We start from the raw sequence: 26972 nt of genomic DNA on the forward strand, positions 1-26972 counted from the left end.
CACAATCTACCCCTGCTATTGATAGATAAGCATGCAAATATGACAGCTACAATTTCTACTAGCAACTCTTTCTTTATTTTGGATCTAAGTCATCCTACTTCAACAAACAGAGCTAGGGTTCCAACAACTGCCATGACTAAGCCAAAATCTCATATTCCTCCTCTTAGAACCCACCCAAACGACACAAAATAGACCCTCATTTGAACATTGAACATATAAATCCATTTGATAGTGGGAGAGGATTAGCAGCAGATTTAAAAATTTGGGTTATTCCTACCCGTGTTTTGGCAGTTGCATCTAGGGTTAACACCATCCCACTAGGGTGTGGATCAAATGATCTTCATCAAAATTCTCAACCTAAATGATTCTATAAAACCCTTAGGGTTCAAAATCATACAAGATGGGCCCTACAATTCACCTTTAGAAATCCACACAACAACCAAATTTAAGGGATCCACCTGAAAATCTACAAACGCTAATCATTAGTAATCCTCAATTGGATAACATGTGGAGCCTCTACAATTTGCAAGGTATTTTCACAAAATAGAGTGGAATAAACCATATATAATCTCACATTTTTGTTCATGTGATTTATGTCTAGGGAGATGAGGTAAGTATCACTGACCTTCTTAATAGCACTCTTTTTAAATTAAATGTAAATATGTAGAACTAATAAACGAACTGTTATTTAGAAATCCATTTTTTGTAGAAGGAAAATATGTTAAATTCCTTAAGTGGACACCTAATTTCAATCCTTAAACCCTAAACTCTCAAGTTATCCTGAAATGGGTTTCTTTCCAAAACTTTCTAGTGGAACTTTTGGAGGAAGGTATTCTTCACAAGATTGGTGATTCCCTGGGGGGTTTAGAGGAGTATTAGAGAATGTTGCGATATCCTGAGAGTTAAAATTTTTGGTTGACATCAAAATTGAAGTAACATCTTTGAAACCCCTAAAGATCATCACAAATCATTCCATCTATTATTTGAAGCCTAAAACATTTATAGGCATTTGTGAAGGTAATTTGCTATGAATCACATTTAAGGATAACCCTAATGAACCATTCATAAATATCAATTTATCAAGAAATTATTGGAAAAAAATTAGTCAAGTTGTTAAAATAATGAATCTTTGTGTTGATCCTTCTCCTTAAACTTTATCTCACACTAAACAACTTATTTCTCAGGCCCTTGGAAAGGAGACTGTAAATTAGAGGTAGGAAAGTACCTTTCTGAAGGTCCCTCTTCCTCTCCCACCATTGAATATTACTTTCAACCCCAATAAAGGAGGCTTTATTATCAGAGGTAACTCAACCCTTGATGTGGAAGATAAGATTGTGTGTCTCTAATAGGGTTCTCTAGAGATTAGGGATGTGGGTAAGCATATAGAAAAAGAAAATAATATATTTTCAAGGGAGGAAGCTAGTAAGGATCTACCTTGAGCCTCTCTCTTTGCTGAAATATGAAAGAATAAGGATCTTGATTTTGCACTGAGTAGCCCTCCTTTACCTCTTAACCCCTGTCCTAGACATGCAGTTATATCTTTTCTAGTAACAAGGGAATGGGAAGCATTATCCTCAAATATTATTGGCTCCTATAGTTCTAATATGGGAGAGGAGGAAAAGGAGTTTTTTTGCAATTGTTTAACTGAGAAACTTATCAATATATGTACTAAGGAGGCATTTTGTGAAGGGTTAACAACTGAGAAATAAAAAATCATTAACAAAATACTTAAATTATGGGGTAAGGATATTCTCTTTAGGACCTTTGTAATGATTTAATCAACATGGAAAATGGAGATAACATTAGAGGATTTGAACAATATCTAGAACTTGGAGAATCTCCAAATATAAATAGGATTCCAAAAAAGAGAGGAAGGAAATCCCTCAACGAGCTAACATCACAAGATACAGAAGTTACTAGTCAAACTAAACTCACTACACTATTTGATGCAAGGAAGGGGAAGATCCTTCCCACAGTCATTACTTGGAATGTTAGGGATCTAAATGCCCCTAACAAACAATTCTCATTAAAGTGTTGTCTTTCTCAACATAAACCTAATATTATTATGTTACACAAAACAAAAATGAATCAACAAGAGCTAAACTCCCTAGAAAGGAAGTTAGGCTCAAAATATATATATATGGGAGCCCTGCCATCAAGGCCTTTGGGGGAATAACACTAATTCGAAACCCCAAAAAAATCATGGTTACCCCTATGGAGAAGGATAGATTTTGGATGTCGATTTCAATCAAAGTACACAATCCCCAATTATCTCTCTTCAACATATATGTCCCAAATATAACTAACAAAAAAGATCCCTTTGGTTAGAACTTGATCAACAATTACAATTCTCTCCCTCCCCATGCATTGTGGGGGGAGATTTCAATGCCATTTTCTCTTCCTCAGATAAAAAAGTGGGGGTATCTCTAGAGTATCCAAAACCACTATGGAATTTAATAACTAGGTGCAAAGAGCATCCCTATTAGAAATCAAATTCAAAGATAATTATTTCACTTGGAACAATAGAAGATAGGGCTTTTACCAAATTGCAAAAAGACTTGGCAAATTTCTTATCTTAGGCAACCTCCCAAGAGAAGTATTTGTTCTTATTTTTAAGACTCTACCTTTCTCAAGATTTGATCTCTTTCTAGTTCTCCTATCAATAGACATGGAAGCAACCCCTTCTAGAAACCCTTTCAAATTCATATTGATGTGATTCAAAGATGGATCCTTGATCCCAACCTTGGAAAATTGTTCAGCCAATTCCAAAGTGGAAGTGTCCAAACTATACAAGGTTGTACATAAATTAAAAATGATTAAACATGACCTTATCTAATCGAATAAATCCCACTTTGGTGATAGTTTTGATTCCAAATGGGAGATTGAAGCAGAAATATATTCTACTAATAAAGAAGTTATGCAAAGAGGTATAGATGAAGCCCTTTATATAAAATAAAAATATCTAAGACTTAAACTAGAAGACAGCCTACCTAAGGAAGAAGTGTATCAATAGAAAAAGTCTCGAGAAACTTGGCTAAGAGAAGGAGACAAAAAGACCAAATTTTTCACAATAGTACTAAACAAAGAAGGGCTATAAATAGAATAACTACAATAAACAATAATAATGACATATTATTGGAACACCCTTCATAAATCACAAGAGAGATTGTTACCTTCTTTGAAGATATGTTAAATAACTTGGAGGGTTCCCCATTGAACTCATCAAATGACTTGCTCAATACTATACCTAAAATCATTATTGATGATCAAAATAAAACTCTCAAACAAAAAATTTCTAATGAGGAGGTCACTACAATATTGTTCCAAATATCCCTTGAAAAATCTTTGGGACCAGATGGATTTCCAATATTTTTCTTTAAAAAATGTTGGCACTTTATGGGAGAAGAAATCACTGAAGCTTTGGACAACTTTAGAAATTCTAGAGGGCTCCTTAAGGAGGTTAATCATACTTTCCTAGCCTTGATTCCCAAATTGATTCAACCAAAAATTTCAAGGATTATAGGCTAATAATACACTCTATAAGTTGTTATTTTAAACTATAGCTAATTGATGTTGGAATTGCAATAGGAAAGGTAAACTTCTGGGGGGGGGAGGAGGGTGAATCGATGCTTTAAAATTTGACCATTAAAACACATCCATCTCATACATTCAAATAAGTAAACTAAAATACCATGTAAAGCATGTACATCTAAATCATGTAAACAAGTAAGCATTCACACATATATGACACCAGATATGATTACCTAGAAACCCTCCAATGATAAGGTAAAATTGAGGTGGGGATGAAACCCACAAATCTTCACTACTACAATAATAAAGTGTATCCAATGAAGATTATAATTCTTGATCATGAGACATGATCTACCTTGTGAATGGTCTTCCCTATTAAAGGCTTACAAATACTATTAGATCTTAAAGGATTTCAACACCCTATTAAAAGTGTGCTTTGTTAAAAGACTTTAACTCATATTAAAGTAAGTACCTTGTTAGAGGATTTCAATATAGCCTGTTAGGAATACTCTATTAAGAGATTTAACTAATTCATTTGTTAGAATGTCTTAGCATTAATCCTGTAGCTAGCACTTTTTTGTTTGATAATAGATCACCTCTAAACTAATGTATTCTTGATCCTTCTTGATCAATTGTCTCTTTGTTGTTCACTATTTCCTTCCTTTATTCTCCCTTGACTAATTCTACAATAAAATTTTAGATCACAACTCCTTAGCCACCATGAATGTCTTGTTTGTGCATACAAACTCTCCTTGATCATTCATTCATTCCCTTTCATACTCATAAGAAGTTTAGGGTTTGTCCTCCTTAAAAAGACCTAAGTAACTTAGGGTTAGGTGTGAATCAACAGTTGTGATTCATCCATATTGCCACTTAAACCTTCCCTTTACCTAATTGGATGCATGTACTTCATAGGGATTCCAACTTAAGATTTATCCTTATCACCAAAATATCATAATTCAATTTGTAAGTTGACTCAAAAATAGTTTACATAGTAGTTTGTGCCATTACAAATAACTATGACAAAACTATGTTACTCAGCATCTAAAGTCTCTGATGCTTAACATATACTGATTTCTATACTATGACTTGGCATGCACTACTTGCTCATCTCCTAAATCACTAAGCATACACTATTTTCTTGGCACTTGAGTGACTACACATATGAGTGACTCGACATTCACTGTTGACTCATCATGATCTATCTTATACATGTTGTGCTTGGCATATACTACTTATTCAGCATGAACTAAGTAAATGACTTAAGTGTATTAACACTCACTTGTCAAAACCAATATGATATCAACAAATTGAATCACTGCTCTTCTCTGAAAGCTAATAAGTAAAGAACAAATGGTGTTTGTTCCAAGAAGATCAACCCATGATGGCATAATAATAACACAAGAGTCAATACATACATCTAGTCTTGATAGAACTCCCAATATGATGACCTAGTTAGATATTAGTAAAGCCTATGATAAAGTTGATTGGAGATTCTTATGCACACGTCTTCAATCTTTTGGTTTTTCCAAAAGATGGATAAATCTTCTATTTGAATGTATCTCAACTCCCAAATTTTTATTCATCATCAATGGAACTCCTAAGGGATTCTTCTCCTCATCTAGGGGACTCAGACAAGGAGATCATATTTCTCCTTCCCTCTTCATCATCATGTTTGAGGCTCTAGGGTGAGAACTAAGTAACTTTCAACATAACCAATCCCTTAAAGGAATTCAGATTTCACAAGGTTTAGAGGAAACCACACAACAACAATAATTTGTTGATGATACCATGATATTTGGGGAAGCTAGTTGTAAGGAGGCAAAATCCCTTTAAAAAGTTCTCATTTCAGGGTAGGATATAAATTTATCCAAATGAGAGGCCTTTTTCTTCAACACTTCTGAAACTGTTGAGGAAAACATTAGTAAAATACTTAATATTTCCAAAGGTTCTTTCCCTTGCAAATACTTAGGTTTGTTCCTATATAGAGGATAAAAAAGCATCTAGTTGGGAAACCCTTTCGAAAAAAGCTAGATCTTAGATCCAATCATGGAAAGGAAAGTGTCTATCCTTAGCTGGAAGGATTACTATGCTTAAATATGTGCTATCTAGTATACCAATTTACCATATTTCTATGTTGGAACTACCGACTAGATATCAAGATGACCTTAATAAAATCCTTAAGAATTACCTTTGGCAAGGTTTAGAAGATAAAAAGAAAATTTCTTTATTGGCATGGGACAAAGTCTATCATCCTAAGTAGGAAGGTGGCTTTGGTATGAAGAACCTGAAAGATCAAGCTCTAGCCTTAGGGGCTAACCTAATATAGAAAATGATTCGCTACCCCCATGTCAAATGGGATAGAACTCTTTATAAAAAATACCTCTCATCCATTGATCCTTTAAGCATCCTAAGGACAAAGAGTCCCTTGAAGGGTCTAGTCTTTGGAACTTTATGTTGACTTATAGACCACTTATTCTTAACAAAGTTACTTGTAAAACTGGTAAAGTCAATTTGATTAGATTATATTCACATTCTTGGGGAGGCTATCCTATCATTAGTAATATTTGAGCTTTTCATTCTTCTAGAACTAGTTTGGAGGATAAGCTAGGGCCCTATTTAATAAACTATGTAGAGAAGGACAATGAGTCCACTCAAGGGTGGAAGTGGAGGTCATTATCAATATTCCATATCCCATAAGAGGAGGAATCAATCCTTTCTCATAGTCTAAAAAATTGTAACATTACTTTTATAGGGGTTGATGATACCATTATATGGGATGGATCCAAAAATGTGAGAATATAATACCAAGGATGGTTACAACCATCTGAACAATTTAAAATACCACCCCAATGTAGAATTATCTTATTTATTATGTTTAGGAGGATTGGTTTTCATGGACCTCCAAGTTGTCATCTGTGCCATCAAGTAGAGGAGGATTTGGATCACACCCTCCTTGCATGCTCTTATTCCTCTGAAATATGGTATTTGTCTCTATAATAAACTTAATCTTAAATTAGCCATCCCTAAAACTAATTTGTCCCTAATGCTCTCTTAACCAAAATTGTATCCTAATAGCATCTACCATGGCCTTTAGATCATATCCCCATCCATAATTCTCTGGGAATTTGATGTAGGAGCATCCTGGGTTGCCTTGTAATCCTACACTTTTTTTTTCATTCATCATGTTAGTGCCAATCTCTAGTTACTACTGAGTGCAAGTTTCTATCGAGTGCCAATTGTTGTCGAGTTTCAGTTGCTATTGAGTTCTAATTACTATCAAGTTCTAGTTGCTACAAAGTTCTAGTTACTATCGAGTGCCAATTGCTACCGAGTTCTAGTTGCTGCCAAGTTCCAATTACTACTGAGTTCCAATTATTGCCAAGTACTAATTACTATCAAGTTCTAGTTGCTACCAAGTTCCAATTGCTACCAAGTTGTCCAGTGTTGGTCAAGTGTTCCTTCATGTGTCGAGTGAACTTGATATTTTCTTATGCTTGGGTCCTTATTTGACTAAGTTGTCTATGTTTTGGTTCTTAGTTGGAGTCAACTTTCCTATTTAATTTGGTTCATGAATTTAATGATAGGATATTGTCTAGGGATGTGTGTTGACCATTTTGAGGTTGGCATTTCTTTGATGTAATGTTATAGAATCTATTGTAAGCCATTTTGGCAAGTATAAATAGAGTTCTTAGGCTTAGGTAAAAGGTGAGAACCAAGAGGATTTGAAAGTTAGAATAATATGTATCTAGAAATTCAAATTTGAAGCTGGATCATGGATCTTGCATGTATTTTTATATGGTCGTAACCTAGAAGGCCTTACAACTAGGCATGTATGTTGATTATTTGATGAATCAATAAAAGTGATTGCTCTTCTTCCTCCTTTGTTTGATGTTCTTTGTGTTGTGTTTCTGCTATGTTAACTCTTGTAAGGTGGTTTGGATAGCTGGGTGTGTCATTGGCCCTAGTTCTTCATCCCTTCATGCGTCAAGTGGTATTAGAGCTCAAGGTTTGTCCTTGTGGATATTGGATTGTGTACAGCCCTAAGTGAATTGGTTATGGGGTAGAAGATCTGAGGCTTCAACCTACAACTTGAAAAGGGTTGCAATCTTGTTAAAACTTGATTTGTAAAAATGGTTTGAGGTAGAGGAAATACTGATAATGTAGTATTGGATACATTGAGATAGATTGCAACTAGACTAGATACTGTGGAGAATTCCTAGAGAAGAGGAGCACATCTTGATGATGTGAGTGATGATGAAGCAATATCACCAAACCCTAATCCATAACTTGAAGAAGATCAAGACGAGGCAAATTTGTTGAGAGTATTATCTCAGGAATATTCAAAGCCTGTTGTAAAAGTTGTTCATTATGATGGGAAACTAGACACCAATGCTATGTTGGATTGGATATTTGATATGGAGAAGTTCTTTGAGTATGAAAACATTCCTAATAATAGGATGGTGAAAATTTTAGTTACTAGGTTAAAGTGTCATGCCTCACCATGGTGGGAGCAAACTAATAAAAAAAGGAGAGGAAAGGAGAAGATCAATACCTGGTCAAAGATGGTAAATAAAGTGAAGAAAAAATTCCTTCCTGTTGATTACCAAGTTATCTTGTTGAGAAAGATCCAAAATTTGAGGCAAAGACACATGAGTGTGAAGGAGTATACTAAGGAATTCTATAGGTTGGACACCAAATCTAGACACGTGGATGATGATGTTGAGAAAATTGCAAGGTATCTAAATGGATAAAGATCCATAATTCAAGATGAGATAAGTTTTGTGAAATTGAAAAGTTTGGAAGAAGCATATCAATATGCCTTGAAAATTGAGGACATCTTGACAAAGAAGCATGAACAAAGACAAAGAGGTCAAGGTGGTAGGTTCCAGAGAGGCCGAGGAAGATCTTATGGTAAAGGTAGAAGATCTAATAATTCTATACAAGATAAGAGAAAATCTAAATGGAAGAATGATAACAAAGGCAAGACCAAATGGAAAGGTGGTAATTCTTATTGGGGAGGTAGTAATAATTACCGAGGAAGTGGTAATACTTATTCTAGAGGTGGTTTTCATGGAAATTATTTTAGATGTGGTAAAGACAGACATAGATCTTTTGAGTGTAGATCCTCTAAAAGTGGGTAAGGTAACAAAAATGTTGTGATTCAAGAGATGATGAGGATTGACCAAGTGGAATTGAGGCTAGAGAAAATTTGATGGTGAGAAGAACCTTATGTAATAAGGGAAGTGATGATGAACTTGTTTTAAGGAGAAGTTTTTTCAAGACCAGATGTAAGATGGATAGAAAATGTTGCAAGGTGATCATTGATAGTGGAAGTTCTACAAATTTGGCATTAGAATAGTTGGTTACAAAGTTGCAGTTGTAGAGGCTGAAGCATCCTAAACCCTATCATGTTTCATGGATCAAAGATGAGCATAAGATATTGGTAAGTGAGCAATGCCTTGTGAAGTTCAATATTGGACATTAATTTGACAAAGTTTTGTGAGATATTATGCCTATGGATTGTTGTCATATTTTTTTGGGTAGACCTTGGAAATATGATAGATATGTTGTACATGATGGAAGATTGAATCAATATACTCTTTAGGTGAATGGGAGAAAGCAAATAGTGTTGTCTTTTATTGAAAGTCTAGATGAGGTTAATTGTACTACCATAAGAATATGCATGGTTAATGCAAAGCAATTTGAAAAAGAAATGAAAAGGAACCAAGTTTATTTTTCTATAATTCCTAGTAGACCAAGTTTTGGTAGTAATGATCTAGTGACAGCAAAAGCTAGTAATGATCGAGTGACAAGAGAAGTTGGTAATGACTGAGTGACAATAGAAACTAGTAGAGGCTGAGTTAATAGAAATTGAATTTTTTTTGAGTGAGTATAAAGATATTGTTGTAAAGAATATGCCTGATGGTTTACCTCTAATAAGGAGTATAAGTCAATGTATGGATATGATTCCCGGAGCTAGTTTGTCGAATAAAGCACCATATAGATTGACACCTACAGAGAATGAAGAACTTAACAAACACTTGCATGAGTTTTTGCATAAAGGTTTGATCAAAGAAATTTTGATTCCATGTGTCATGCCTATTGTCGAATAAAGAACCATATAGATTGACACCTACAGAGAATGAAGAACTTAACAAACACTTGCATGAGTTTTTGCATAAAGGTTTGATCAAAGAAATTTTGAGTCCATGTGTCATGCCTAATATATTAGCACCTAAGAAGAATGGAGAATGGAGAATGTGTAATGATTCTAGAGATATTAACAAGATCATAGTGAAATATAGGTTTCCTATGCTGAGGATGGATGAGATAATGGATTATTTAAGTGGAGCAAAGTATTTTATCAAGATTTATTTAAAGAGTGGCCATCATCATATCAGAATCAGAGAAGGTGATGAATGGAGACTAATTTTAAGACAAAAGATGGTTTGTATTAATGGTTGGTTATGCCTTTTGGTTTGACTAATGCACCTAGTACTTTCATGAGGTTGATGAATGAAGTTTTGAAAAGATTCTTGGGTAAGTTTGTAATTTTTTATTTGGATGATATTTTGACATTCAGTAAGACTAAGGAAGAACATCTTGAGAATGTTATACAAGTATTGTAGAGATTGAAAGAGGAGAAGTTGATGATTAATCTAAAACAATGTTCTTTTATGCAAAAAGAGATTGTGTATTTTGGATTTGTGATTTCAGCTAATGGTTTGAATATGGATCCTGAGAAGGTAAAAACAATTTTAGAATGGCCTAAAACTGAGAATGTGGGTGAGCTAATGTCATTTCATGGTTTGGCTAGTTTTTACAGAAATTTTATAAGGAATTTTAGTTCTACTTATAATGTTATGACTAAGACAATGAGATGAGATAAAAAGGAATTCAAGAGGACACATGGAGCTGATAAGACTTTTGAGACTTTGAAACAAAAGGTTGTTGAGTTACCTGTATTGGCATTACCTAATTTCAACAAGGTATTTCAAGTTGAATGTGATGCAGGTGGCAATGCAATAGGAGTTGTGTTGAGTCAAGAAGGTCAACCTATTGCTTTCTTTAGTGAGAAGTTGAATGATGCTAAAAGGAAGTATTTTGTGTATGATCAAGAGTTTTATGTTATTTTTCAAGCCTTTAAGAAGTGGAGACATTATTTGATTCCTAAGGAGTTTGTGTTGTATATTGATCATAAAATTTTGCAGTACTTGGGAAGTCAACATAAATTGAATCAAATACATATGAAATTGGTTGAGTGCTTGCAAAGTTTCACATTCATCATTAAGCATAAGAGTGGAGTTACTAGTAGAGTTGTTAATACATTGAGTAGAAGATGTTCTTTATTGACCAAGATGAAGGTTGAAGTTCTTGGTTTTTATGAAATGAAATAGTTGTATGATACTAGTCCTAATTTTTATGAGGCATGGAGAGAGTGCAGAGCACCTAGTTTGACAAGACAACCAAGTAAATTTGATGAATATTTTATTCAAGAAGGTATGTTGTTTAAAGGTATTCAATTGTGTATTCCTAAAAGTTCTATGAGGTTAAATTTGATTAAAGAAAAGCATAGTGGTGGATTGGCTAGAAATTTTGGAATTGATAAGACATTCAATTTGCTGAAAGAGAAGTATTACTGGCCACATATGTATAAGGATGTTCAAAAATTTGTAAGGAGTTTTGGAGTTTGTTAAGTTGCAAAATGAGTAAGATAGAATACTGGTTTGTATACACCTATAATTGTTCCTGAGAAACCTTGGAGTGACATCAATATGGATTTTGTTCTTAGATTGCCTAAAGTAGTGAAGGGGTATGATCCTATATTTGTTGTTGTGGATAAATTTTCTAAGATGGCTCATTTCATACCATGTAAGAAGACATCAGATGTTGAGCATGTTGCTGAAATTTTCTTCATAGAGATTGTGAGATTGCATGGATTACCAAGACGTATTATTTCTGACAGAGACAACAAGTTTGTTGGTTATTTTTGGAAGACTTTGTGGAAGAAGATGGGTGTTGAGTTGAAGTTTAGTTCTACATTCCAAGAAGCTTGGGTAATTTGTTAAGATGTTTAGTTGGAGATAAGCTAAGTAATTGGGAGATGGTATTGGCACAAGTTGAGTTTGCATATAATAATTCTATGAATAGGAGTACATGGAAAACAATTTTTGAGACTGTTATAGGAATGTAGCCTAGAGGAGTATCATATTTGAGGGATGTTGCTGGTGAAGAAAAGAGAAGTGCTACAAGGGAAGAATTTTCTGATTTCATGGGGTCTTTGCAGAAGAAAGTAAAGTTGAGGATGGAACAAAGTAATCATAAGTATAAAAAGAATGTTGATATGTCTAGAAGATGTTATGTTTTTGAAGATGGTGATGAGGTGATAGTTAATTTGAAGAAAGGAAGATTTCCTATTGGGACATACAGTAAGTTGAAGATGAAGAAGTTTGGACCTTGTAAGATATTGAGGAAGTTTGATAATGGTAATGCTTATGAATTTGAGTTACCTGATGGCATGGATATATCTCCTATATTCAATGTTGCTAGTTTGTATAATTATCATGAGTTAGATGATAAATTTGTTGTATCAGATGATTATCCTAAGAAGTAAATTGAAGAATTTGAACAGGTATTGGATCAAAGAGTTAATAAAAGCACAAGAGGAAAAGATTATTACAATTATTCGGTGAAGTAGAAGAATAGACTAGTTGAAGATGCTACATGGATTTCTCAATCTCAGTTTGATTCAGCTCAAGTTGTGACACTTGCATGATTCAGGAGAATCATTTCTTTCAATTATGGTTGTTTGATCTAGGAGCACTCTGGGTATCCTTGTTATCCTACACTTTTTTGTTCATTCTGCCTGTTATTGTCGAGTTCCATTTATTGTTGAGTGCCAGTTGCTACTGAGTGTTAGTTGTTGTTGAGTTCTACTTGCTACTAAGTTCTAGTTACTATGGAGTTCTAGTTGGCACTAAGCTCTAGTTACTACTGAGTTCCAATTGTTGCCAAGTTCTAGTTGCTACCAAGTTCCAGTTACTACCAAGTTCTAGTTTCTGTCGATTTCCAATTGTTGTTGAGTTGTCTAGTGTTTGCCGAGTGTTCCTTCATGTTCCAAGTGAACTTGATATTTTTTGAAGCTCAAGTCCTTCTTTGATCAAGTTGTTTGCATTTTGGTTCTTAGTTGGAGCCAAGTTTTGTATTTAATTTGGTTCATACATTTAATGATATGATCCTGTCAAAGGATAAGTGTTTACCATTTTGATGTTGGCCTTTCTTTGATTTAATGTTTTAGAATCTTCTTTAAGTTGTTTTGGCAAGTATAAATATAGAGCTTAGGCTTAGGTTAAAGGTGAAAACCAAGAGGATTTTTTGAAAGTTGGGAGCATATGTGTCTGGAAATCCAAATTTGAAGCTGGATCATGGATTTTGAATGTATTTATATCTGCCTAGAACCCAAAAGGCCTTATAGGTAGGCATGTATGTTGATTATTTGATGAATTGATAAAAGTGATTGATCTTCTTCCTCCTTTGGTTGTTGTTCTTTGTGTTGTGTTTCCACTGTGCTAACTCTTGCAAGGTGGTTTGTATAGCTGGGTGTTCCATTGGCCCTAGTTCTTCATCCCTCCCTATGTCATAATTATGGAAGGTAAGAAATAGAAAAATCTTAAAAGAATCTAGGATACCTTGGGAACAACTAATCCTAAAAATTGAAGCTCTTATAACTGAAACCCTTAACAAAATAATTGTAAACTCTAATGGCACATCCAAGTCTATAACAACATGGGATGAGAAAATTAGACTTAAATGGCCTAGTCTCAAATTTCCATCTTTCTATGGTAAATCTAGAGAAGATAGAAAAGAAAAATGAGCCCTCTGTAAGTGGATTCCTCCAACTGAAAACTAGGTTAAACTAAACTTTGATGAAGCCTCAAGGGGTAATTTGGTTGTTGTTGGGATTGGATGTTGCATCCACAATCATAAAGGGAAGCTTTTGGCCCAATTCTCAAAATAAATAAGTGTTCTTCCAATAATGAGGCATAACTTAAAGCCCTCATTGAAGGGCTAGGGTTTTGTACTAAATTAAATTATAACCATGTAGAAATAGAAGGAGATTCGACAATTGTTGTTAATGCTTTAAGGAATCAATCTATGCCTAGTTGGAGATTAAATTCCCTCTTATCCAAAGCCTTGACTTAACTAAAAAAATTAAACATCTAATTATTAATCACATTTATAGGGAAGGTAATGGCTTTGTAGAGAATTTTTTAAATAAAGGGGCAAATGCTTTAGAAGAAAATATTCTCTTCCCCTAACTCCCACTTCTTTTCTTAGTACTTTATCTCTATAATTAATATTTATCTAACTTTATTAGTTTATCTTCATTATTATTCACTTAAAGTTTCTTTCTTTTACTGACTCTCATTTATTTCTTTGCTTTAATCCCCACTTCATGGCTTCTTTTCCAAGAATTTTGATCTTTGCTAGGTGCATTCTTTATTTCACTCATGCGAAGTAGTCCTTAGTGATAGCTTTTCTTTCCCATCATATCAAAAGCTTTGATGGAATTTTTTGGGACAAGTTGGTAAGTAGTTTTTCCCTATTTATTTGGATGATGAATCTTTTTTCTCACATCCCTTCAAATGGATACTCTAATAAAGCTCTCCTTCTCCTCACGACTCATGGCTTTTGATCAAATTGTTAAAATTAAAAATAGGGTCATCTAGTGAACTGTATTACGGTGCCTTGGGCACCAATTTATTAGCAACCCTAATAGATTTTGGTATAACCCAAATATTGTGTCCATGTTTATTGCAGTAGCTCGACACTTCTACGTGGACCATGATCTCATTGCCGCTTTGTACAGGGCACTATTTGAGGGGTGTTTGTTGAATGGCTTGGATATGGTCCCTCAAAATATTAGGGATGATCTTACCTATTGATAACAATTATTCAATTATATATTTTCATTGATGTTACAAAAATGTTATACTCTTGTCGAGCACTACCAATTGGAACTGAGTTCAAAAGGCTCTAGTATTCACTGAGAAAAAATTTAGAAGAGGCCAAGTTTAAGAATTCCTGTGTAAACTAAGTTAGGTTGATTACCAAAGGAGTTCAGTGTAAACTAAGTTAGGTTGGTTACCAAGGAACCCAGTGGTAATTGAGTGACCCAGTCTTTTCACTTTAAGCCAACCTTCAACATAGTAGTTTTATTCATTAGTTGGTTTATGCAAGTCGAATCAATACATGTTATTTGTTTTTTTGTAAGGGTATTCAAGCTGACTTGACAGTGGATTTCATATATATGAAAGGTCAAGATTTGGATTGAATAGTGTGTGGAAGAAGAACAAGATAAGATGCAAAAAGAGAAGGATATATGATTAAGAGTAGAGTATTCAAGGAGCTGCAAAGACTATTCTGATCAAGGAGGATCCAGAGGATAAGCCAGAATAGTGATCTGAACTTGCAATCCAATTGCTTCATAAATTAGGTCAATCATTATTACTCTCTAACAATTGTAGCAATGAAGAAGGCATAGACTATGGAGAAACATTTTCTCTAGTTGCTAGACTTAAAGGAGTCAGAACACTACTTGCATATGCTGAATTTAAAGGATTTAAAGTGTATCAAATAGATGTGAAATCAACTTTCTTGAATGGAATTCTAGAAGAAGTCTACATTGATCATCTTGAAGATTTCATTGATCCAAACAAAAGAGACATGGCCTATAAGTTACACAAAGATTTATATGGTTTGAAGCAAGCTCCTAGAGCATGACATGAGAGACTTCATGGATATTTGGTAAAGATTGGTTTTCAAAGAACCAATGATAACAACAATTTGTACATTAAAGAGGGACCATAGAACAAGATTTTTCTAGAAAAAAATATTTGTGGATGATATCCTATTTAGAGGTCATGATGACTTATGCAAGTCATTCTCTAAATAAATGAGGAAAGATTTTGAAATGTCAATTTTTGGAGAAATAAAATTCTTTGTTGGTTTACAAGTTCATCAAATGAAGGATGAAATTTACATTACTCGGTCAAAATATGTCAAGGACATATTGAAGACCTTTGGAATGGAAGGTTCCAAACTAGATGGAACACTTAGATCTACTAAACATAAGTTATCCAAGTAAGATGATTCAAAATAGGTAAATCAGACTACCTATAGATCGATGATTGGAAAACTTCAGTATGTTGTTCATACAAGACCTGATAATGCATTATTAGTTGGTATAGTTGCAAGATTCTCTGAAAATCCCAAATAAAATCATATGATGGCAATCAAAAAAATTGTGAGCTATCTAAAAGGTACTCAAAACTATGGTCTATGGTACAAGAAAGGAGGGAACTTCGAGCTAAAATCCTTTACTAATGTTAATTGGGCTAGAAGCATTGATGATAGGAAGAGAACTAGTGAAGGAGAATTCTTTATTGGAAAGAGGTTAGTATCTTAGATAAGTAAGAAGTAGAATTGCATCTCTTAGTCTACAACAAAGGCAAAATATGTTGCCACAGTAGTTTATTGCTCCAACAGAATGTGGTTCAAGAAACTGTTATCAAGAATGAAGGAAGAAATCAAGAATCTAGTGGTTATCTATTGTGATAACACAAGTGCAATCAATATATCTAAAAATCTAGTGATGCACACCAAGATAATACACATTGCAATCAAGTACCATTTTCTAAGAGAATAGTTAAAGATAAAGATGTTAGATTGGAATATGTTAACACAAAGGAGTAGGTTGCTGACATATTAACCAAACCATTGCTTGGAGAATTTTAGACGGAGTTCTCATATATGGATATAGAATAATAATGAAACTAAGTATATTATAAAATCTTATAAATCATTTGATTTATAATATTTTATAATATCCTTAGTTTCATCCTGATTCTATATCCATCTATGAGAACTCCCTCTGAGATTCTCCCTCTGCCATCTTATATTTAGACTCCATGAGATCAAGTTCTCCCTCTTGCGAATTACTACCTCTAATTCTTCTCTGATTACACCAATCTCTCTTATAAATAAATTAGCATGGTATTTGTTATTATATTAAACTAGAGAGAAACTAACCAAATCAAAAGAATGTGTAGAATTAAATAAGATCGATCATAGATAGTGGCCATTTTTTATGTGAGGAATGTTGAAAGAAAAGGGAAGCACATAAGAGAGTACAAAGTACTATATTGTATGAAATAGGTGATTATTTTGAGACAAACAAATATAATTACTAAAATTATGTGTTCATCATACATCAAGGTGTAAGGATGAACATCAATGTTATCAATGAAGTTGTAATACATAGTGCAAGGTCCCAGTAATATAACATGAATTGAACATCTAAAGAAATATATATTTTTTATTATTACAAAACAAAGTCTTCAATTACAAAACAAACTTCCTCTGCAAGATGTCATGGTAAAACATATAAGGGATCTCATGGTTCATTAAAGTTATTGTGTAGAGATTCAAAAAAATGTTGTAGTTAGAAAAGTAAGGACCAAAAAATCTATGAAATTTATAGGAAGATCATAACAAATAAAGTTTCATCATGAAAACACTTGTCAAGGAACCCTCATTATAAAACAAGATTAAGGGAGAAGTTGCAAGAATGAAGAAAAGAATACCCCTCACAATATTAAATGCCTATAAGTCCTCAATATGGATGACATGATAATTATAATAGTATGAACATAGAAGAGGTATCATTAAAAATGTTTTTCTTAAAGAACATCAAAGCCTACACCCTTAACATATGGTCCTAGCATACCCACGTGAAGAAAGGTGCTCCAAGAGAAATGCCAAGTTTAAAGTTGAAATTAAATGATGAAGCCCATTATAGATTTCTTCAAAGTAATAGAAAAAGGAAAAAATCACTCAAACTCTAGTTAATCTTCTCAATAGTGCATAGAGATCTTTCCTTAATACACTGAAAGGCCAAGATTCTAAAGAGTTTTGTTGTACAAAAAAAAAACTATATATAAGAGAATAATGCATACTCATCAAAAGGAGTGGGCACATTTTTTGTAGAGAAGGCCCTTCCTATATAACAAAGAGAAATCTACAGAGGATTTTAAACCCTCATTCTTCTTGGGGAAGCTTATGGCATGTAAGAAACTCATAAAAGAGACATATTTTCAGAGTTGGGTATAAGAAATATTCTAGAATGCCTTTCATGAGTCAGAATGCAAGCATCAACAAGAAACAAAATAGAAGACCTTATTGTTCTTTAAAGTCTACAAACTCCTTTGCTCTAGTGATTAAATGTAAAACATAAATTTCAAGAAAACTGCACAAAGGATACCCTCAATGAAAAATAAGTGCATTTGAATTCTAGAAAAAAAACCTCATTGTTTCAAATATATAAAAATATACAAACATAAAAAGAAATGACATATATTACCTCCAGAAAACTATAGATAGAATGTATAGAGTTCTTCTAAGCTAATTACCATAATAGAGAGTCACAAAATCAAAATTGTACTCTTCATCCAAAATATTCTCATAAATTTGCTTGAAATCCTAATGATTGCATGGAGGTTGAGTTGATTTAGGGCTTATTCCCCTATAATGCCCAGACTCCAAATTTTTATTAAATCCAATAGAGGTCCCTTTCTTGTCTAGAGTCCATTGTGTTTAGTTTGTGTTTTCAAATAATATTCCTTCCAAAGTTTAATAACTAAATAGAAATCTATGTAATTAGTATTCAATACTATATGACTGAAATATGGATGGTATTGTCTTTGATTATTGTTGAAGATAATAACTTTCATTTATTAATTATATTGTATAAATATTAGTTAATATAAGTTATAATCATTTTGTTTCATTTTATTATTTATATCATTTTTAGATCACAATATGAAAAAATCATTTATTATATTATGAAACTATCTTAGTTTCAAATGAATAATATAATGATTAATAAAATTAATTTTATAATTTAAAAATGATATTGACAATAAAATAAAACAATAATTGCTTGAATTTAATATAACTTTTTATTTATTAAATTCTATAATTTTATAAATATAGAGAAATATGAAATTCTAACATTCAGTTTCTAATATTGAGCTATTAAAGTTTGTGGGTATATATTTTTTATAAAAGCATAAATCAAACATTTAAATTAGAGAAGTCTTGTCCTTTTCAGATCTCAAAGTTTTTTTCAGTCAACTAGAGTATAGATCAACCAAGGGGGTGGCTTACATTTTTTGCGTGTACTATATATGACTAGGAGGGGTTTCTTTAATTTATACATTAGTTATGGAGATGTTAGAGGCTATTTTTGGTCGCTTTGAATGCAGACTGAGGTAGTTTTCAGTTCTATATTAGTTTAGATACCTTTAGAGGTAGTTAACTATTGGAAACTACATCAATTCGAACAATTGTTATTTTTTCATTGATATCAAATCTACCAATGAGTCATGTTTCTTTCTAATCTAAATGCCATATCTATTTTATTGATGAAGAGGATTTGGGAGTTTTCTCATAACAAAAGCATCTAGAGGAAAGGTTGAGTTATAAAAAGGAAGTTACAATGGACATTTGATTAGTTAGACATAAGATAAAGTGATTGTTTATATCATATTGATGTTCAATTCTTTGCAATACAAATCAAGATATATCATTATGTAAAGCTTGACTGGACAATAGAGTAAAAGACTAAGGAATGTCAAGTGGTGCTAGTGTCAACTGAGCTGTAGTACAAGCCAAGCAAATTTAGTGTTTATTGAGCATCAATATCGACCGAGTGATAGTATTGATGCCAAGCTCTATAGTGACTGAGTAATTAATTCAGTAATGACTGAGTGCCAGAACTTATTTATGGCTGAGTGATAATATTTTGAATGTGTTTGAGGAATCATGATTTGTAGTCAACTTAGTTGATTTCTTGGGATATGGAAATTGTGTTGAAGATAAGATTGATGAGTTGGATCATTTAATTCAAGGAGAGGATTAGGTTTAATATCTTATGCAAGAATTCAAAGAGAAGTTTCTAGAAAAGAAGAAAATGGATAGATACATTGAACCTAATGAACCAAATCGTAAACCATAAGATCTATGGTGATCATGAAAATGAAAAAAGACCAGAATTACCTATTTAAGGAGGCATGGAGTCAATGAGATAGAGTGTATGATGTAAGGAAACTTAGGTGCGTAAACAACTTCCTACACTAATCTCTTAAAAGAAGTATGGTGCAAATCTTATTAAAATATTTTACACTTATTGATTCCATACCATGTAAATAACAATATTTCAGCCAAGCAAGCATAAAGAAAATAGACAGAGAAAGAAACACATAACACAAAGATTTTTCGGTGGGGAAAAACCTCGGTAAAACAACCCCACCCCTCCAAAACTTGCACAATGTATTATCTTCAACACAAGGTTATAATACACTTGCAATGCAAGTTCAACAGCGACAACAGAAGACTCCAGTAGCAACTCACAGTACCAACAATACACTATTTCGCATCCACCTCTTTGCAACCCTAAAAATGCTTACAACATGTGCTTCACTTTTAGTTACCACATGTCTTCACATGTCATTGAATCTTCCTGACATAGCTCTTATGTGTCATAGGAATTCATCATAACTATTTTAGCAATGATCTCCTTATACACAATTCAAGATGCCGACACATCAACCTTATTTACAAGAAATACATTTTACAAAACAAATAATAAGAATAGGAATTATCCAAGTTTGAGACACCTAACTCCTAACATATGAATGTGAGAGTGTGAGTGTGAGTGTGAGTGTGAGTGTGAAGCAAGAGAAAGGAATGCTAGCACAGATGTTGTTGAAAGTTGATAAGTGAATATGAGCAGAAGGCTTAAGTTTGATGTGAAGAGGGATGACTACTTGAAGGGTTGCCAAGCAAGTAAGAGATAGAGTTAACAAGGGGGAATTATTAGTGAATAAACACATGAGCTGAATAGTGATATGAACCTACAAAAGTGAGTTGTAAATCATACAAATCAAAACCTTACTATTTTCTTTATAATCATTGTAAACAACTTGTATTGAAATCTTTTTAATCAAAGGTTGACCTAGAAATCCTTGAAGGAATTAACAGTCTATGGAAATCCTTTGGCAAGGTGACATTCTAAATGGAATGATAAAAGTCCTCTAACAAGTCTACTCCTAATAGGGTGATTAAAGCCTCTAACCAGGTCATATTTAACAGTGTGTATTGTAACTTTTAATAGTATTGGCTCCTAACAAAGCTCACTTTGAAAGAGTGAAAAAGTGGTGACATGTTGCTGGTATTTTTTCCAAATTGGGTTTCCACATAAAATCCTAGTGTCAAACTTTTGTTGAATTTTTTATGGTGTTTTGCATTTACATGTTTACATTTTGCAAAGCCTATTATAATAGGATAGTGAACTACTGGTAATTTTTTTATCAGTACACAGTAGAGACTGAGCTACAACAAGATTATATGAAGTTTACTATTTTGATTATTCAAATGGCACTTATGGACCTTGTAGTGCCTGCCCTCGTTTACATTTTTCTGGACACATTGTTGCTATTATTGTCAAACTATATTAGACTAGTTTTATGATTGATGGTTAGTAGCATGGTTTTGATACTATAAGATATTGTGGTATGGATTCAATTGATATGTGATGAGATTACTTAGACTCTACATTTCATATATGCATGATGATTATTACATTATTCTCGGTTATCGATGATGATTAGTTAGATGGTTTATTATCACATGTGTTTTCTTATGGATACTTACCCCATACTTGCATGTGTATGGTGTGCATGTTTGTTCTCTTATTGCATGACATTTTTGATGTGGTTAAGGAAGGGAGTCATAGTCACTTGCTATTCGGGATCTACATGATGCACCACTTCCTGCCATTGCATGCTTAGCTTAGCATATATATATATATTGTATGTACATGCATGGTTTTTATGCAGGTTGCAAGTACTAGGTATCGACTTCCCTAAATTGCTAGGATGAGCGTACCCTATCGCACTATCTCAATGGTAAGAGAGGGGAGATAAATTCTCAAGTCCAAATCCTAAACCCTTAAACCATTTGTCCTAGAAAGGTAGGACAAGTATCCAAGATATTTTACCTTTCAAATGTGTCAGATGATATAATTCGTGATTTATACCCTCTAGACTGATTTTGTATGGATTGTTCTATGATGGGTTTTCATATTTTATTTTGGAGGTCTATGGTGAATTCTCTATTAATTAAGTCTTAAATTTAAAGATTTAATTAATAATTTAATTAGTTTGGATAAATTAATATAATATCATGATCTTTAGATATTTTGATTTTAATTAATTAAATGGGAATTAATTGAAAAAAAGAATTAAATAAAAGAAATTAATAATAATAAAAATAATAATAAAATAATAAATAAATAATAATAATAGAAATAATAAAAGAATTAAAATAAAAGTTACAAGTCTACCTAGGAGTAAACATACCTCTTGATTGCACAAATGTCTACAACACAAGAGTTAGTGCACAAATTAAGCACATGGTGTCTACAACATTGTAACTCATCTAGAAGGTTGGAAAAAGCTCGTGCTTAGTTGTCAACACTTATCTCATTTTCTGGTTGCTTCTAGAGACACTCTAGGTGCTTCCTGGTGGTTCTTTATATTCAGGCACTCCTAGAATCTTAGGAGCACATTTGGAGGACCCAAGAACATTGGAGAAGGAAAGAGCTTGCTCTACGGATTCTGAGGAGAAGTGAATTAGCATCAGTGTCCAGGTAGACACTGGTAAATTTTGTATATGAAATTTTGATTCTTGCACTTCCTATCTTCTTCGTGTCTTCTAAATGCTTTCTGAGGATTTTTGTAACTTGGTTGTATGCATTTTGTCATGGGTAGTTAAAGAAATTTTCATATGTGTAGATTTGAGGAAACTATGGGGCTAGGGTTTTCAGATGCGTATGGACAAACTTATTTAAAAGAATTAATGGGTAAATTTAGAGAATAATTACTATTTAGGAAAAATTCTCAATTCATCGAATTGGAAAGCCCTTTTTTTTAAAAAACTATGTATAAGTTATCTTTTTAAAATATGCAAATCTACACACACACACACACATGTATATGTATATGTATGTATGCATGTATATATATTTGCTCATTAAATCACAATGGAGAATCATTATAATCCGTATCACACATGACAAAAAATGTTTAATGAAAAAATGTTATAATAAAAAAATATATATATAAAAATATGGATGGGAACGGGGGGGGGGGGGGGGGGTTTACCCCACCCTGTCCCCTTTTTAAGACCGCCGGCAGTCCATGCCTGTTGTCACAGGCCCTGTGACAAAGGCAGGACCGCATGACACTGTCGTAAGTGATGTTGGCAGCAGCTTTAAAGCTTGCGCCCATGTTTTAAATCGTAGAGGCAGTACTTTTATTTTATAAATATATCATTTTATAATATGATTCATATGCAATTTGGTTGTTAATAGCATTTCAAATCTGTAATAATGTTGTAAGTTATATATATATATATATAGTATTTGACTTTAACATTGTTACTTTATAAATGTTATAAGTTATTTTCATGTTGATAATTGTTAAATATGAACTATCGATTTAATAATAATTTGTTAATTACTATTAAATCGAAAAGAGATATTAAATTCATTAAAAATAATGAATCTAGTATTGTAGATTTATTAATAAATTTGTTTTAAATTTAAGTTTTTAGTATTTATTAACAAGTTATTATTAGATTATTAATTTGAATATTAATGGATTAGAAAGTAGTTGATTTTAAGAAATTATTGCTAAATTATTAATTGGCTATTATCCATTGACTTGTTAACATAGTTATGTAATTATTAATTAATTAAATTAATGCTAGAATTGATTAAATTTAATTGATAATTAGATTATACAACGAAGTTTTAATTGATTTGATTTAATGAAGAACCTTATACACTTGAAGTACTCTTGCAAACAGAAATTGAGACCTCCACACTTAAATCACTTATGCAATTTTAAGAAAACCCAAACATGTGCTTGTATTGTGTTTTCTCTATGCTTCTTGTTTTGGATTTTTGGGTTCACTAGTTTGTTGACCAGTTATAGGACATCTTCCAGAGGCTCAGGGGTTATGATTGTGATTTCATGATGATGTCTCTTGATCTCGATCTTTTAAACTCAACCATGGTTATGTGATGACATGCTGATTGATATTGTCTTCAATCTTCTTGTGTAAGCTGTGATATATGCAAGCTTTTTATGAGATATCGATCAGTTGTATTTGGTTACTTTCTAGTCATTTTGATGGAATTAAATTGTTATCTGATCTTGATGATGACATGTTGTGACATGTTTTGAGTCAACCATTTTGGAGTCTTTGACTAGTATGATTTTGAGATACTTTTGGTTGCTTGCTGAGAACCAATGGATATTATGATTATCAGTGATACCTTTAGTTGCCAATAGAGAACTGTTGTGGTCATGATTATCTATGGATGCTTTTCAGTTGACTCATGGAGATTTGATGTTTATGTTGTGGATTATCTTTTGGTATTTTGTGATTTATGATTCCATGAGCTTAGGGTAGGTTATCTACTTGTAGTGTCAGGAAGTGGCTTGCAATGGGGGTTGGGGCCCTAAGAGGCTGCCAGGGTAACTCATTGTAGGTTGTTTTAAAAAGTGAAAAGATTACACCTAATACTGACTTAAATGAACCTAATAAGATAATTGTTTGTTCTCGCCCATGCCTTGAGTGCTAGTATAGACTAGGATGGGAGTAGAGAGAACACTTGGTTGTGACCTTGCATATCGTAGTATGCCTCGTCTATATGAGAGGATACTAGTGGCCGCATAGGGATCACTAGGGGGTCGGGGTCTATTGGGAGACTACCAAGGTAACTCTAGTGTGATTCATGCGATGACACTTTCTTGCTTGCATAGTAGGTTTCCTACATGTCTTTGTGTGCCTCTGGGATTAGATGTTGGTTTTGTGTTGGAACCCTTGAGTTACTATACTTTTGGGATTCCTGGACTTAGAGAGTATTTTTGCTGTGTGATTTGATTACCTATTTGGGACTTGAGATTATCTCCTCAGTGCAGTGGGAGTGGACCATTTAGGTTCCATGCAGTTAGGTGGTAGTGTTATTCACTCTTATCATTTGAGATTCGTCTAAGACACCGTGGCCTATGCATTCTTGGATTATGATGGTGGACATGTATCCTTATATTGTTGATTAGCATATGATAGATGAAGTTGTTTACTTATCTTATGCTTTACTTTACATGATTAGATTTCTTGTGCATATGTTAGATTACTTTCTACATATGATGTAGAATGTTTAGGAGTGACATTCCTACTATGTTAATACCGATGATCTCTTTGGTAATTTGGAATGTTATGCACGGAGGGATGGCTAGGGCCCATGATGGTCTAATGATGCTATTTACAGTTGGGAGAAACCGTGCACTTAGTTAATTATGTTTGATGATCTATGGTTATCTCTTATGATGATGTATCATGTATGATATGTGGTTTCATTTATGTTATTGCATCATGGATTAGAATTAGTAGGATAATGTACTTTATTTTCACAGATGTATATTCTTTTATGTCTTTCAAACCCTGTGACATGTACAGTGGATGATTGAGCATTCTAAAATGTAAATTACTAAAAGGAAATGTGTGTATTGTTTAAGAACGTTGGATTTATCATTATAGTTTCATGTGGATGTGATGTTAGATGAAATCATCAATAGTTATTTAGATGTGATTCAATGTTAAGGGATGCATAAAGAATGTAACTTGTTATGTATGTCATGTTTACTTTTACTTGAATTATTGCTATTGCTTCTGTTACTATGTATAAGTTGTAAATGGTTTTACTTTCATGTTTTAAAAAAAAAATGCTACCAAACTTAGTGGAATTTTAGGTTAATTCTTTGGATCCCTTGGCAGGGCATTATAGACCTTGAGTAACTAGTTCATCCCCCCCCTTTAGTTATTCTAAACATTCTAACAATTAGTATTAGAGCATCAATGCTTGCAAAGAGAAATTTTAAGGTACTTAAAGCTAAAGATCATGACTCACAAAAGGGAGGTATCAAAGTTGAACAAGGAGAACTTTCCTCCATGGAAAACTTTCATGATGAGGTTGCATATGTCTAGTATCAGTGATCTTGCTATAAAATTTGTGGATAATGTATATGTGAAAATAACAACTGCTCCTCTAATAGGTGAACAATTGAAACAAAAGAAAGAACACAACCAAGCAATGTTGGAGATTATCTTAGCCCTAAGCTACATTGAGTTTGATGATGTAAAAGAATGGGGTAGTGAAAAGAAGATGTGGGACAAACTGAAAACCATATATCGAGGAGATGACAATGTTCTAAGAGCCAAGTCTGAGAGCTTGAGAGGGAAAAGTGATGAAATGAGAATGATGGAAGTTGAGAATATAGTACAATACTGCACAAGAGTCAAAGAAGTTGTCAATTCTATTCAAGGTGCAAATGGAGAAATCAAACATGAATCAATGATAAACAAGGTATTGAGGACTCTACTTCCTATATATATTAGTAGGGTTTTTACAATACAAGAATTGAGATGTACTCTGGGTAACACTTTGACCTTAAAAGGTGTAATTGGTAGACTTACTATTTTTGAGATGTCTGACTTTGACAAAACCTGCTACCATTGGATCTGCTTTTAAGTCACAATTGATTCTTAGCAAGAGAAAAGGTAAACATGTAAAGAGTGATAGTGATAGTTCTAATGATGAGCTTGATGAACTTGAAGCACTTATTGTAAAAAGATTTGGAAGATGCAGAGGTAAATACAAAGGTAAATTACCTATTATTAATTTTTCATGCAACAAGGTTCATCATATTGTTGCTAGATGTCCTGAAAAAGAAGACGAGGATGATATAAAGGAAAGAAAGTACAAAGGAAGAAGAGGTGACCAAGATTACAAGAAGAACAAGGATGAAAAAGGTAAGAATTCTTGTTATATTGCTGAAGAAGAAACTGATACTGAATCTAAAAGTAATGATGATGAAGTTATCTATGTTGCTATGAAAGAAGATTCTGATGAAGATGATAAAATTGCATTAATCTCTTATGTGAACAAGAGTGATGGATGGATAATTGATAGTGGTTTATCTAACAATATGAATTGTGATAAAAATAAAAATTGAGGATATTGGACCATACAAAGGTGGATGTGTTGAATTTGGTAATGATATTCCATGTGTTGTGAAAAGGAAAGGTTCTATTCAACTGACTGACACAATCAAGTGTGATAATGTTTTTTGGGTGGAAGAACTTAACTGGAATATATTGAATGTTTTACAACTGAATAAATCATGATACAATGCTAAATTCCATCACAAAAAGGCCAAGATATATGATTTTGATGATAAGATATT

Source organism: Cupressus sempervirens, chromosome 2, assembly GCF_028749045.1.
Source record: "Cupressus sempervirens isolate cs-2001-9-10 chromosome 2, ASM2874904v1, whole genome shotgun sequence".
Lineage (NCBI taxonomy): Eukaryota > Viridiplantae > Streptophyta > Pinopsida > Cupressales > Cupressaceae > Cupressus > Cupressus sempervirens.